Below are 15,388 nucleotides of genomic sequence, written 5' to 3'. Positions count from 1 at the left end.
ACATATTGCCGTAAAGCTCTAAAATCAATTATATGTTACGTGTAATAAAAATATCACAAACGTGCGACTGCATCATATATGATCATGTTTCGTGGAAAATTCAGCTTCCTCATTTTTTTTTACGAATAGCCCACATAAAACATCGTGATACCATTGCGACGTAACCGTACCGCGGGGAAATGAAAACAAATGGTTGACATTAATTTTGAACTGGCCACGATGTGGTGTTTTCCGGACCAACTTTTCACCTGTCCAGTCCAAATTACCTGTCACCGTGGTTACAACCCGCCATGTCACGATGTGATCGATGTGAAGAAAATTATCAACATGGCCTCCTCCGTTTTTCGTTTGACAGCGCGGTAGCAGCTAGTTGATAAGTGACCGAACCAGATTTCAGGTCGGTTCTTTATCGATCGCGGTTCGAACCAATCAACGCACTAAAAACATCGGTCGGGCTGGATGGCGGCGGCATCTGGGAAACAGATCACAGCCATCGAGAGGAGCCGATAGAAAAATGATAATTTGTTACGAAACACACAATCTACGGGTCGTCGGCAATGATGCCGCTCGGAGTGTATAGCTCTTTGCGCTGATGCCGTGATCCGTCCAGACTCCAACCGAAGCTTCGGAGCTTCGGCGGCCTGGCAGATTGCATCCATTTATTCATTCATTGAAGAGTGCTGTGCTTGAAACATGAATTCCAATTTCCGTGATTACGGCCTACGATGAATGCTGGTCGATCGAGTTGAACTGAATTGTTGGCTCAAAATATGCGCGATTGCGTCGAAAAAGACTAGAAAAGTCATATTTTTTGTGAAATGGTATTGCATTAGTTATGTAGTTGAGAAACAAAGTTTTTTTTAGGTGTAATCGATGCAATGCTGCCGCCTACAAGTTTGTCTTAGCGAAAGGTGCCCAACAGTTTGGATAATGCTGTCGATTAGCCGGCAATCGACAATGGCGTATAATTTCGATCAGCATAATTTAGGGAAGGTCTAATACGTTATATAGAGCGTAAATTGCGTCGCTGTTGCAAATGAGGCAAATTAAAGCTGAAATTATGCACCACCTCGTTAATCGGTTAATTCGTACGTGTCGAAGAGAAGCAACAAAAAACACTATTTTCCTAACAGTTTGCCAAACCATGTGGTCTGCCTCTGGCGCTAATTGCTATCGTTGTTTCGCATTCTTTGCAGGTTTGTTGTGACCGGACAACCATTGACGTGAGGGATCCACCAATTTGACGGTAAGTCGGTGAACAGGCTACTGCGTTGCAGTAATAGTTCTTAAACGGTTGCAATATTGTACATATGTAAATCGAGGAAGGGAAATAGACGATCCGGATGATCGCAAAATTACATTGCGTGATTTTTTAACAGTTTTTTGTGTAATTTTAAATTGTTGTGCAACAGTCATCCATAGTTCACTTTTCTCCCTCTTCCCGTTCCGTGGAGCCAAATTCTTCAAGAAATTTCATCTGCTTTTCAACTCAATTGTCTAATGCAGTACGAGAAGAGAATTATTCGACTCTGCAATAACAATCCAACGCTTTTGCCCACTGGGCTAACTGAAGACCCCATTTATTCGGTAATTCACTATCAGCCCGCGTTCAATGCATCAACAGTACCGCAGCTATACGGTAACCGGACCGGACCCTACGAAATTTACCCCGCGGTCTAGCAAAAATAACAGTTGACCCTTATCTGGACAGTTTCATCATACCGATTAAAAAGAGTATATATATACAAGACTTGCTTGGAATTTTGGCAGTACATCAGTATGAAGCACAATGTCACTTTCCGGACGAGAACTAATAGAGAACCGTCTACTGAAAAGTAATTGGTTTTAATCGAAAGAATATTGTATGAAATATGATACCGTTTTACGCCAATTGCCGCCCAAATCATTTTCCGGTGGAAATTTTGAATAAATTTACCTTTAAATATCGAATATTCCCGTAAAAGTTCACGAAGCAGAATTGTATTCCATCCGGTGCACAATAGCCCAATTTTTGCGGGAATTTTACCAACGCAGAGTAATCAACTCTTGGATGCGGGTGTCCCACCTCGCAGACATGTGATCCATCCTATTCATAATAACAGCATTCTTTCTGTGGGCGTCCCACCAACGTACAGGAATGAACCCGAATACGGGCATCATACCACGCAGAAATATGATCCATACGATCCATAATAATACAACCTCACTAACGCAGATGAAAAGTCTCGAATGCGGGTGTCCCAGCACGTAGAATTCTGATCCATACGCTTCACAGTAACATCATTCTTCTTGCGGGCATACTACTGACTCAGAGGAAGAATCTCTCGAATGCAGTTGTGATGCATCCGATCTACATAATCACCATTCTTCTCACGGGCGTTTCACCAACGCTGAGGAAAAAAACTCTTGAATGCTAGTGTCACCCCAAACAAAATTGTGATTCATCCGATCCACAATAACATCATTCTTCTTGCCAGCATCATGATGCAGAGGAAGAAAGTCTTGATCATGGGCGTCACCCCACACAAAATTGCGATTCATACGATTCACAATAACATCATTCTTCTTACTGGCATCCCACTGACACAGAGAAAGAATCTTTCAAATGCGAGCGGCCCACTATGCAGACTTCTGATCCATCTGTTCTATAAAAAAACATTCGTCTTGCGAGCGTCAACGCAGAGGAAGAAACTCTTAAAAGCGCTGTCCTACCACGCAGATTTCTGATCCATCCGATCCACAATAACACAATTCTTCTTGCGGGCGTCCCACTGACGCAGAGGAAAAAATCTTGAATGCGAGCGACCCACCATGCAGAACTATGATCCATTTGATTCACAGAAAAAAAATCTTCCTTTCCTAGAGAGAATCTCTTAAATGCAGTGTCCCACCACGCAGAATTCTGATCCATGAGATCCACAAAAACACCATTTTTCTTGTGGGCATCTCACAAACGCAGAGGAAGGATCAGTTCAATGTGAAGTTCCTATCACATAAAACTCTGATCCACTCGATCTACAAAAAAAAAACAATTATTTTTGCGGTCGTCTCACCAACGCATAGGAAGAATCTTTTGAATACGAATGCCTTTCGACGTAAAATTCTGATCCATTCGATCTACAAAAACTCAATTCTTCTTGGGGACATCTCACCAACGCAGAGAAAAAAAAGACTCTTGAATACGAGCGTTCCAGTATGCAGAATTATGATCAATTGGACCCAGAAAAACACCATTATTGTCATGGGTGTCTCACCAACGCAGAGGAAGATTTTTTTTTTCAATGTGAATGTCCTACCACATATAATTCTAATCGATGCGATACACAAACACACAATTAGAATTTGTTACAGGAACTCAAATAGGACTGAATTTGGTTGTATATAAATCACAATAATTCGAATATGACAAGCGTGTTGCTAGAGCAACGCAGACGAAGAATGTGTTCAATGGGAGTGTCCCACCACATAGAATTCTGATCCACCTGATCTTAAAAAAAAACCATTCTTCTTACGGGCATCTCACCAACGCATAGAATGAAACTCAGTGGTGTCCTACCTTGCTGATTTCTGATCCATCCAATCCACAATAACACCTTTCTTCTTGCGGGCGTCCCATCTGCGCAGAGAAAGAAACTCTTGAATGCGAACGTCCCAGTATGCAGAATTGTTATCAATTCGATCAATAAGAACACATTTTTTCTTGAGCATCTACAAAAAAACATTCTTCTTGCGGGCGTCTTACCAACGCAGAGGGATAATCTTTTGAATGCAAATGTCCCACCAAAATTCTGATCCATTCGATCTACAAAAACATCATTCTTCTTGCGGGCACCGCATCAACGCAGAAAAAGAATCTCTTGGATGCGGTGTCTCACCACGCTGATTTCTAATCCATCCGATCCACAATTACACCATTCTTCTTGCGGGTGTCCTAAAAACACAGAGGAAGAAACGTTTGAGTGCGACGTTCGCAGTATGCGAAGATGTAATCCATTCGATCTACAAAAACACCATTCTTCTCGCGGGCGTCTCACCAACGCAGAGGAATATTCCTTTGAATGGAAGTGTACCAACACTCAGAATTCTGATCCATGTGATCTACAAACACAATACTTCTTGCTAGCGTATCAGCAACGCAGAGTAGGAATTTTTGAATGCGAGTGTCCCACCACGCAGAATTTTGATCCATTCCATCTGAAGAACATCTTTCTTCTTGAGGGTGTCCCACACCCCAAGCAGCACAAGTCAGACAAAAATGGTTGCAGCAACTTGATTGTGACCCAATCCGGTCACATATGAGTGGCAGTAAGCTATGTGGAACATGTGTGCTGCTAGGGAAAAGAAAAGAAAGAAACGCTTGAATGCGGGCATCCCACTTCGCAGAATTGTGATCCATCCACTATTACACCAACAAACTCTCTTTGTTGAACTTCATCATCATCGCTCCCTGAGACGGACCATGTAAAAATTATTCTTCTGTTCCTTGTTTTGCTTCTTTGCAAGATGCTTGGATGCCTCCATCTAAGTGTCTCAGAAGCCTCTTTCCAAGCAGATAGTAAGCCTCCTTTCAAAGGCTCGTAAGCCTCCTTTCAAAAAGGGTTGCAGTCCTCCTCTTCAGAAGCCTCTTTTCAAGAGGCTCGGAAGCCTCCTTTCAAGAAGCTCGAAAGCCTCCTTTGAAGAGGCTCGAAAGCCTCCTTTCAAAAGGCTCGGAAGCCTCCGTTCAAGAGGCTCGGAAGGAGGCTCCGGGTCTCTTGAAAGGAGGCTTCCGGGCCTCTTGAAAGGAGGCTTCCGAGCCACTTGAAAGGAGGCTTCCGAGCCTCGTGAGAGGAGGCTTCCGAGCCTCTTTAAAGGAGGCTTCCGACCCTCTTGAAAGGAGGCTTCCGAGCCTCTTGAAAGAAGGCTTCCGAGCCTCTTGAAAGAAGGCTTCCGAGCCTCTTGAAAGGAGGCTTCCGAGCATCTTGAAAGGAGGCTTCCGAGCATCTTGAAAGGAGGCTTCCGAGCCTCTTGAAAGGAGGCTTCCAACCCTCTTGAAAGAAGGCTTCCAACCCTCTTGAAAGGAGGCTTCCGAGCCTCTTGAAAAGAGGTTTCCGAGCCTCTTGAAAGGAGGCTTCCGAGCTTTTTGAAAGCAGGCTTCCGAGCCTCTTGAAAAGAGGCTTCCGAGCCTCTTGAAAGGAGGCTTCCGAGCTTTTTGAAAGCAGGCTTCCGAGCCTCTTGAAAAGAAGCTTTCGAGCCTCTTGAAAGGAGGCTTCCGAGCCTTTTGAAATGAGGCTTCCGAGCCTCTTGTAAGAAGGATTCCGAGCCTCTTGAAAGGAGGCTTCCGAGCCTCTTGAAAGAAGGCTTCCGAGCCTCTTGAAAGGAGGCTTCCGAGCCTCTTGAAAGGAGGCTTCGAGCCTATTGAAAGGAGGCTTCTGAGCCTCTTGAAAGGAGGCTTCCTGAGCCTCTTGAAAGGAGGCTTCTGAGCCTCTTGAAAGGAGGCTTGAGCCTCTTGAAAGGAGGCTTGAGCCTCTTGAAAGGAGGCCTGAGCCTCTTGAAAGGAGGCTTGAGGCCTATTGAAAGGAGGCTTCTGAGCCTCTTGAAAGGAGGCTCTGAGGCCTCTTGAAAGGAGGCTTCCAGGCCTCTTGAAAGGAGGCTTCTGAGCCTCTTGAAAGGAGGCTTCTGAGTCTATTGAAAGGAGGCTTCTGAGTCTTTTGAAAGGAGGCTTCCGAGCCTCTTGAAAGGAGGCTTCTGAGCCTCTTGAAAGGAGGCTTCTGATCCTCTTGAAAGGAGGCCTCTTGAAAGGAGGCTTCCGAGCCTCTTGAAAGGAGGCTTCCGAGCCTCTTGAAAGGAGGCTTCCGAGCCTCTTGAAAGGAGGCTTCCGAGCCTCTTGAAAGGAGGCTTCCGAGCCTCTTGAAAGGAGGCTTCCGAGCCTCTTGAAAGGAGGCTTCCGAGCCTCTTGAAAAGAGCCCAAGCAACACCACTTGTTTCTCAGTGAGTACCAATAACTGTGGTGTGACTTACTAAAAATCTGAATAATGTACAACGCGACGTATTTGGAACTCCTTTGTGACACAAAAAGCGCAAGTGGTGGAGTCTATTTGCAACATCTTGCGGCTACAATGAAAATAAAAACACAAAAACCAACCGGGATTCGAACCATGGACCTTGAGATTTGTTATCTTTTACTATAACCATCACACCATCAATTCTATTTAAAAACTCTGTTACAAGTGCACTATATAAACCACAAAGTCATTTGTAACTTCATTGTACCTTATAGGAAACAAAGGACTGTCAAAAATAAAATATTGCTCAGCTGAGCTCAAAGTGTATTGCAACATATAAGGAACATTGGTGTGACAAAAATGAACCGAAGTGATATTAATTCTGCAACTTATCTGTTTTGTAACTGATATGAAACACATTGAATTCCAAATCACCCAAGAAGTCAGATGCGTGGCATATTGCAACGCGACTTAAACGGAAATGAAACATTATATGTTTCTGCAACTGGAAAGTGACTCGATGTATTGCCAATATCTTCAATGCAATTAATTAGCAACAAACAGCTATTTCAAAGATGTTGCGCGTGCTGCTTGGGAGGCTTCCGAACCTCTTGAAAGGAGGCTTCCGAGCCTCTTGAAAGGAGGCTTCCGAGCTTCTTGAAAGGAGGCTTCCGAGCCTCTTGAAAGGAAGCTTCCGAGCCTCTTGAAAGGAGGCTTCCGGGCCTCTTGAAAGGAGGCTTCCGGGCCTCTTGAAAGGAGGCTTCCGGGCCTCTTGAAAGGAGGCTTCCGGGCCTCTTGAAAGGAGGCTTCCGGCCTCTTGAAAGGAGGCTTCCGGGCCTCTTGAAAGGAGGCTTCCGGGCCTCTTGAAAGGAGGCTTCGGGCCTCTTGAAAGGAGGCCTGGGCCTCTTGAAAGAAGGCTTCGGGCCTCTTGAAAGGAGGCTTCCGGGCCTCTTGAAAGGAGGCTTCCGGGCCTCTTGAAAGGAGGCTTCAGGCCTCTTGAAAGGAGGCTTCTGGGCCTCTTGAAAGGAGGCTTGGGCCTCTTGAAAGGAGGCTTCCGGGCCTCTTGAAAGGAGGCTTCCTGGCTTCTTGAAAGGAGGCTTCCGGGCCTCTTGAAAGGAGGCTTCTGGGCCTCTTGAAAGGAGGCTGGGGCCTCTTGAAAGGAGGCTTCCGGGCCTCTTGAAAGGAGGCTTCCGGGCCTCTTGAAAGGAGGCTTCGGGCCTCTTGAAAGGAGGCTTCAGGGCCTCTTGAAAGGAGGCTTCAGGGCCTCTTGAAAGGAGGCTTCCGGGCCTCTTGAAAGGAGGCTTCCGGGCCTCTGGACAGGAGGCCTGGGCCTCTTGAAAGGAGGCTTGGGCCTCTTGAAAGGAGGCTTCCGGGCCTCTTGAAAGGAGGCCTGGGCCTCTTGAAAGGAGCCTTCCGGGCCTCTTGAAAGGAGGCTTCCGGGCCTCTTGAAAGGAGGCTTCCGGGCCTCTTGAAAGGGGGCTGCCTGGCCTCTTGAAAGGAGGCTTCCGGGCCTCTTGAAAGGAGGCTTCAGGCCTCTTGAAAGGAGGCTTCGGGCCTTTGAAATGAGGCTTCGGGCCTCTTGAAAGGAGGCTTCGGGCCTCTTGAAAGGAGGCTTCCGGGCCTCTTGAAAGGAGGCTTCTGGGCCTCTTGAAAGGAGGCCTGGGCCTCTTGAAAGGAGGCTTCGGGCCTCTTGAAAGGAGGCTTCGGGCCTCTTGAAAGGAGGCTTCGGGCCTCTTGAAAGGAGGCTTCGGGCCTCTTGAAAGGAGGCTTGGGCCTCTTGAAAGGAGGCTTCCGGGCCTCTTGAAAGGAGGCTTCCGGGCCTCTTGAAAGGAGGCTTCCGGGCCTCTTGAAAGGAGGCTTCCGGGCCTCTTGAAAGGCGGCTTCCGTGCCTCTTGAAAGAAGGCTTCCGGGCCTCTTAAAAGGAGGCTTCCCGGCCTCTTGAAAGGAGGCTTCCCGGCCTCTTGAAAGGAGGCTTCCGGGCCTCTTAAAAGGAGGCTTCACGACCTCTTGAAAGGAGGCTTTCGGGGCTCTTGAAAGGAGGCTTCCAGGCCTCTTGAAAGGAGGCTTCCGGGCTTCTTGAAAGGAGGCTTCCGGGCCTATTGAAAGGAGGCTTCCGGGCCTCTTGAAAGGAGGCTTCCGGGCCTCTTGAAAGGAGGCTTCCGGCCTCTTGAAAGGAGGCTTCCGGGCATCTTGAAAGGAGGCTTCCGGGCCTCTTGAAAGGAGGCTTTCGGGCCTCTTGAAAGGAGGCTTTCAGGCCTCTTGACAGGAGACTTCCGGGCCTCTTAAAAGGAGGCTTCCAGGCCTCTTGAAAGCAGGCTTCTGAGCTTTTTGAAAGCAGGCTTCCAGGCCTCTTGAAAGGAGGCTTCCGGGCCTCTTGAAAGGAGGCTTCCGGGCCTCTTGAAAGGAGGCTTCCGGGCCTCTTGAAAGGAGGCTTGGGCCTCTTGAAAGGAGGCTTCAGGGCCTCTTGAAAGGAGGCCTGGGCCTCTTGAAAGGAGGCTTCAGGGCCTCTTGAAAGGAGGCTTCCGGGCCTCTTGAAAGGAGGCTTCCGGGCCTCTTGAAAGGAGGCTTCCGGGCCTCTTGAAAGGAGGCTTCCGGGCCTCTTGAAAGGAGGCTTCCGGGCCTCTTGAAAGGAGGCTTCCGGGCCTCTTGAAAGGAGGCTTTCGGGCCTCTTGAAAGGAGGCTTTCGAGCCTCTTGACAGGAGATTCCGGGCCTTTTAAAAGGAGGCTTCCGAGCCTCTTGAAAGGAGGCTTCCGAGCCTCTTGAAAGGAGGCTTCCGAGCCTCTTGAAAGGAGGCTTCCGAGCCTCTTGAAAGGAGGCTTCCGAGCCTCTTGAAAGGAGGTTTTGGTAAAGCTTGCGTTGATACAGTATTCAAACCTATTTTAACATGGGTTGCCGGAAGTTTATCGGATCCATGCCGACCAGAAGAAGAAATATGTTACCAAGTGCTTTGTTGGCGAAAATTTGTTCACGAATTTCAAGAAATGCCAGTATAATAGATATTTGTTGAAGATTTGTGATAGGATAGGGCATTTGGCAAAGGTTTGTTCTTCGTCATATCCTTGAATTTTTTTAAAACGAAAACTCGTTCGTTGGATTGCAGCTTGTTATAAAATGCCGCCGAGACAGAATAATTTTTTTAGGAATGTCATTCTAAGCGATAAAATCTTAGTATTGAAGAAGATGCATTTCTCTGGGGATATCGCAGAAAATCCTTAAAAAAGTCAGAATCCTATTACAAAACCGTAATAATTACACACGTGGATTTGATTATTGTTGTGTTACAACTGCTCAAAACGTTCGAATACGTCTTACTGCTGAACGCAGTTTTCTTTCACTTTCAATAAAGGGCGATCGCATGCCGTTGATAGTCATTCACATATGAACTTAAATTTATATCCGCAATAATACAATTGCAATTGTTTCGATTTAAACTTGCATGTCTGCCTGCAACTGATTTATAGCTGCATATTCAATTTTTAAAGTCATTCAGAGTTAAATATTTCTAAACTTCGCATCTAATCGGAGCACCCCATTCGAAAATCCGTGAAAGGAACGTAAATATGTCATAACAGTCGATAATGATTGATTACAAGTCCTGCAGAAGAAGGGCCCCAGTGACATAACCGGAGATACGTTCACTTGATTATATGCATCTCGTCATCATCGGCGCAACAAATTAATCAAAATCTGCTCACAATCCCTCGTCATCCACGCTGACGTTGTCAACTTTCCTCCATCCGGCCTACGCTCTATAGGGTTTACGTGTTAAAATAAAAACCTCTTCTCACATCGCAACCAACAGCTTGCCGGTGGTGGGTACAACTTGCGAGGCATTATTACTTGAGCGTCGTCCACCAGGTTTTTGGAGACTTAATCAACCGACACTTTCGCCACAGTCACTTTTTAGGCTCCGATCTGGCACCTTCCGGCAAGGTTCACAAGAAAAACAATCACCGAGCCCTCCCAATGCTAAAAACCCAAACGATCGCACAATAATCTCTCACCTTGGCATGGTAGCGGAGCAACCACACCGCACCGCAGGCTATAATAGGTGTAGTGCGAAGTAGTACCCAATTAGTCCATAGCCGAAGGCCATTGTCCGACCGGGGAGGGCGCACCCCGGTAGGAAGATTTCCTGGGAGTGGTCCTAACTGGTAATTAAGATTGCCACGAAAATGGTACCGTCGTCGTCGTCGTATCGGTTCGGGTTTGTGGCTGCTAGAGCTATTTTTATTATTTTCAATTAAGATTTGGCGGATCCTGCTGTGAAGATGAGATGAGAAAGCAAACCCAGACGGTCTGCCTGCGGGGATGATTACGAAGATAGTTCGAGCGGCGAGTGGTCCTACTGTTTGTTTGGGATGAAATTTCATGCACGCACCACATACTGTTTGGGGTCACTGTTTATAAAAAAAATACTAACCTTGTTTTTGGTCATTCATCTTCAACTCTTGTTCTCTACAGCTAATTTAAATAAGAAATGATGAATTATGTAGGTGGCTCAAAAAACACCTTTTCATATTTTTCATAAGCCGCCCGCTTTTTCCGTTCTATTCGATGTCCTGAAAAGGTTTTGTTCGTATTAGCGAACACGGCCTCGCGGCTGGATCGATTTCTGATCTCTAACACGATGAAACCGCAAGTGCACATAAAGCTTACATAGTACGAATGTCTCTTCCACATCTGTGTACCCTAGCTGGGCGTGAAGTGTGGGACTTCAATTATAAATTTTTGGTAACATGGACGTGATGAACACACTTAATTTTTTTTACCGGGATCTCAGCAAAATGTGGATCTTTTACCGAGATTCGCACAGCCGTGCCCCAGCAAACATATTTTTTGCTGAGATTTCTGTCAAAATTGCTGAAAATAAGCAAATAATTTGCCGAAAATCAGCTAACAAACGACATTTTTGCTAAAATATCAGTTTTTCATTTTGCTGGCGCACGGCTGTGCGGATTTTTGCCGAGCTGCAGAAATAAAAACTAAGTGTGAACGAACTGGTTCAGAAAACGAATAATTTCAACCCCCCAGAACTAATTTCAACCAAATTTTATATATGTATCTGTAGGAAGTAATAGAATAATACTTAAACTATTAGAAAAGCAATTCATACAAAAAAGTAGAGTCACATTAATAAAAATAGATTATTAACAAAATCGTTTATTTAAAACATGCATCACGTTTTATGTCGAATTTATAAGACTAATTATCAGAGTGTCAGCGAGATACATTGAATTGTGACGTCATACGTGAGAGAGTGTCATGTTATTGAGCGTAAATCGGAGAATACCGCTCGCAGAAGACATAAATACGAACATCGGTTGAGATAGTTAGTTTTGTGACGAATAGTGTTGAGGACGGACGATTTGGTGAGTGAGAAGAAAAAATAAGAAAAAATTGAGAAGAAGAAATGGACGCAATAATAAAAATATTTGTGTTTGTAAAAAAAAAGGAAATCCCGACAGTTCCAACTATGAGGAGACGATTATATGGATGGGTAATTTTGGAAATAATGTGGCGTGGAGATAGGGGTATTGTTTAAAAAATGAAAAATTTAATGTAACTTTTGAACCCGTGACCCGATTTCAACCAAATTTGGTGCACATATTCTTCATTCTGGTAAAAGAGGAAGAAAAAGAAAGTGGGTGAATGAAGAAGAGGAAAGGAGGAAAAAAAGAAGATAGCAGAAGGAATTAGAAAAGAGCAAGAAAAAACAAGAACAATGAAGGAGAAAGGAGAAGGAATAATTAAAAGGAAAGAAGTAAATGCATAGAGAAGAATGGAGATGGTAGAAGAAAGAAGGAAATAAGAGGTTAGAAGGGAGGTAGTGGATAGAAATAAAGAAGAAAGGACAGATGGATGAAAAGAAGCCTATGTAATATTAAACCAGAGAGTTGCGTTTTTCAACGTTTTGTATTTGTCGTCAGCACTAAATTGAATTCCGACTTACGACAATTTACTTCCGAACTTACTTCCGGCATCATGAACGTCAAAACAAAAATAGAGTTTGATACCAACACATTGTCGGAGAAGCGTTTGGAAGTGTGGAAATCAACTTCCGAACTTCGATTTGATGCCAGCGACGTTGTCAGCGACAAAACAAGCTCGATTCTGTGACAGATAATACCATGTAGTGCGGTATATTTATTTTATTTTTCCGTGTGAATCTCGTCGGAGGTGGGCTTCGCTGCCAGTTCATCAGCGTTGGTCTAAATTTTGGTCTAAATGCACAATAGTATTTAGCCAAACGGCATTCGGCCAAATAGCCTAACACCAAATAAGACACAAAGACAAACCGGTACAGTCGTTCTATTGAAAATCTGATCACAGTTTACACACCGAGTTGCATATATGTATCGATCTATCTTTCTATCCAAAGAAGCACACACAACATCTACCTTGTTTCTATTCAGTTTCATGAAAGGCGTTGGAAAAATATCAAAGCACGAAAAAGTTGCATCGAGATGTCAAAAACGTTCGAATTGTGACCAATGTTTCATTAAAATTGCATTGCAGTGCGTGTTTGAAATTTGGAAACAAACAAACAAAGAATACTGCACTTCATGTTGCAAACACGAAACAAAATCATTATGTTGCACATTTTTGACTATGTAACTTCATTGCGTCTTTAGAAATTGAATTGTTTGTTTAATTGTTGCAAATAAGTTGAGTGTGTCTTCATGTTTAATTTAGCATCGTTCAACATTTTGACAACTCACATTTTTTCCTGTGATGGTGCAATCAAGTAATAGGAAGCCCAAGTACAAAACTTCATAATCGTATGGTTTTTATGGAGAGTCAACATGCAGTCCCTTCGAAGTGTTGAGTGGTGCTGTGGTAGAGTGAAGGACTTTCAATCAAAGATAACACATAACAAGATCCATAAATCGAATCCAGTTTTGTATTTTTATTTTATTTTTTTTTTGCTGCAGTATTTTGCAACACGTAGGCTCCACCTCTTGCGCTTTTTAGATTACAAAATAGTTATATTTGATGGCACATACGCAAAGATTGTTTCTTTCCGAATAGTTGCAACACAGTGAAATGTTCAATAATGAAACAATTTGTGCTGCTTGGGATCAGTCTGCTAATATAACTGGCAACCGTGAGCAACTTGACAACTCTAAGTAGCGAACGAGACATCCAGTCTACTCTTCAGACTATGCTTATAATTTGTCAAAGCAATGATCTTGCATTTTTGAAGATATTTCGATAGAAAGTGAGAATTTTATCATTCATTTTTCATTTATTTAGTTAACATCTAAACAGATAACACTGAATCAACAATTTGACGCCACAATGCACGGTTCGAGGCCGCATCTCTCCATCCTCGGATACGCCCCACGCTCGCCAAGTCGTTCTGCACCTGGTCTGCCCATCTCGCTCGCTGCGCTCCACGCCGTCTCGTACCTGCCGGATCGGAAGCGAACACCATCTTTGCAGGGTTGCTGTCCGGCATTCTTGCAACATGTCCTGCCCATCGTACCCTTCCGGCTTTAGCTACCTTCTGGATACTGGGTTCGCCGTAGAGTTGGGCGAGCTCATGGTTCATTCTTCGCCGCCACACACCGTCTTCTTGCACACCGCCAAAGATGGTCCTAAGCACCCGTCTCTCGAATACTCCGAGTGCTTGCAAGTCGTCCTCGAGCATTGTCCATGTTTCATGTCCGTAGAGGACAACCGGTCTTATAAGCGTCTTGTACATGACACATTTGGTGCGGTGGCGAATCTTTTTCGACCGCAGTTTCTTGTGGAGCCCGTAGTAGGCCCGACTTCCACAGATGATACGCCTTCGTATTTCACGACTAACGTTGTTATCAGCCGTTAGCAAGGATCCGAGGTAGACGAATTCCTCGACCACCTCGAAGGTATCCCCGTCTATCGTAACACTCGGTTCCGCCCACAAGCATGTACTTTATCTTTGACGCTTTCACCACCAGTCCAACTTTTGTTACTTTACGTTTCAGACGGGTGTACAGTTCTGCTACCTTTGCAAATGTTCGGCCGACAATATCCATGTCATCCGCGAAACAAATAAATTGACTGTATCTGTTGAAAATCGTACCCGGCTGTTACACCCGGCTCTCCGCATGACACCTTCTAGCGCAATGTTGAACAACAGGCACGAAAGTCCATTACCTTGTCTTAGTCCCCGGCGCGATTCGAACGAACTGGAGTGTTCGCCCGAAATCTTCACACAGTTTTGCACACCATCCACCGTTGCTTTGATCAGTCTGGTAAGCTTCCCAGGGAAGCTGTTCTCGTCCATAATTTTCCATAGCTCTACGCGGTCTATACTGTCGTATGCCGCCTTGAAATCAACGAACAGATGGTGCGTTGGGACCTGGTATTCACGGCATTTTTGAAGGATTTGCCGTACAGTAAAGATCTGGTCCGTTGTCGAGCGGCCGTCAACGGAGCCGGCTTGATAACTTCCCACGAACTCGTTCACTAATGGTGACAGACGACGGAAGATGATCTGGGATATCACTTTGTAGGCGGCATTAAGGATGGTGATCGCTCGAAAGTTCTCACACTCCAGTTTGTCGCCTTTCTTGTAGATGGGGCATATAACCCTTTCCTTCCACTGCTCTGGTAGCTGTTCGGTTTCCCAGATCCTGACTATCAGTTTGTGCAGGCAAGTGGCCAGCTTTTCCGGGCCCATCTTGATGAGCTCAGCTCCGATACCATCCTTACCAGCTGCTTTATTGGTCTTTAGCTGTTGAATGGCATCCTTAACTTCCCTCAAGGTGGGGGCTGGTTGGCTTCCATCGTCCGCTGAACTGACGTAGTCATCTCCTCCGCTGCCTTGACTTTCACTGCCTGTACTCTCAGCGCCATTCAGATGTTCCTCGTAGTGCTGCTTCCACCTTTCGATCACCACACGTTCGTCCGTCAAGATGCTCCCATCCTTATCCCGGCACATTTCGGCTCGCGGCACGAAGCCTTTGCGGGATGCGTTGAGCTTCTGATAGAACTTGCGTGTATCTTGAGAACGGCACAGCTGTTCCATCTCCTCGCACTCCGCTTCTTCCAGCTGTCTCCGCTTCCGTCTATAACGTTCCGCGTTCTGCCGGGTATCTTGCTGCAGCGCGACCGCCCGCGCTGCGTCCTTCTCCTCCAGAATCTGTCTGCACTCTTCGTCGAACCAATCGTTCCGTCGACTTCGACCCATATACCCGACGTTGTTCTCCGCTGCGTCGTTAATGGCTGCTTTGACTGTACTCCAGCAGTCCTCAAGAGGGGCCCCATCGAGCTCACCTTCTTCCGGCAACGCTGCCTCGAGATGCTGCGCGTATGCAGTGGCGACATCAGGTTGCTTCAGTCGCTCTAGGTCGTACCGCGGCGGTCGTCGGTACCGAACATTGTTGATGACGGATAGTTTTGGGCGCAGTTTAACCAT

The 15,388-nt window shown here is 45.6% G+C and overlaps 1 protein-coding gene across 1 annotated transcript in view; it reads left to right on the top strand.

Moving 5' to 3' along the window:
- LOC134206871 (uncharacterized) overlaps positions 1-15,388 on the top strand; it is a 274,559-nt gene that overhangs the window by 79,470 nt on the left and 179,701 nt on the right. The window contains exon 2 of the mRNA XM_062682611.1: positions 1,197-1,246. The gene's annotated coding sequence lies outside the window, so the exon portion shown is untranslated. The remainder of the gene's footprint in view (positions 1-1,196; positions 1,247-15,388) is intronic.

This window comes from Armigeres subalbatus, chromosome 1, assembly GCF_024139115.2.
Source record: "Armigeres subalbatus isolate Guangzhou_Male chromosome 1, GZ_Asu_2, whole genome shotgun sequence".
Lineage (NCBI taxonomy): Eukaryota > Metazoa > Arthropoda > Insecta > Diptera > Culicidae > Armigeres > Armigeres subalbatus.
The sequence above is the reverse complement of the archived record's forward strand: the minus strand, read 5'-3'. Positions and strand labels throughout refer to the sequence as shown.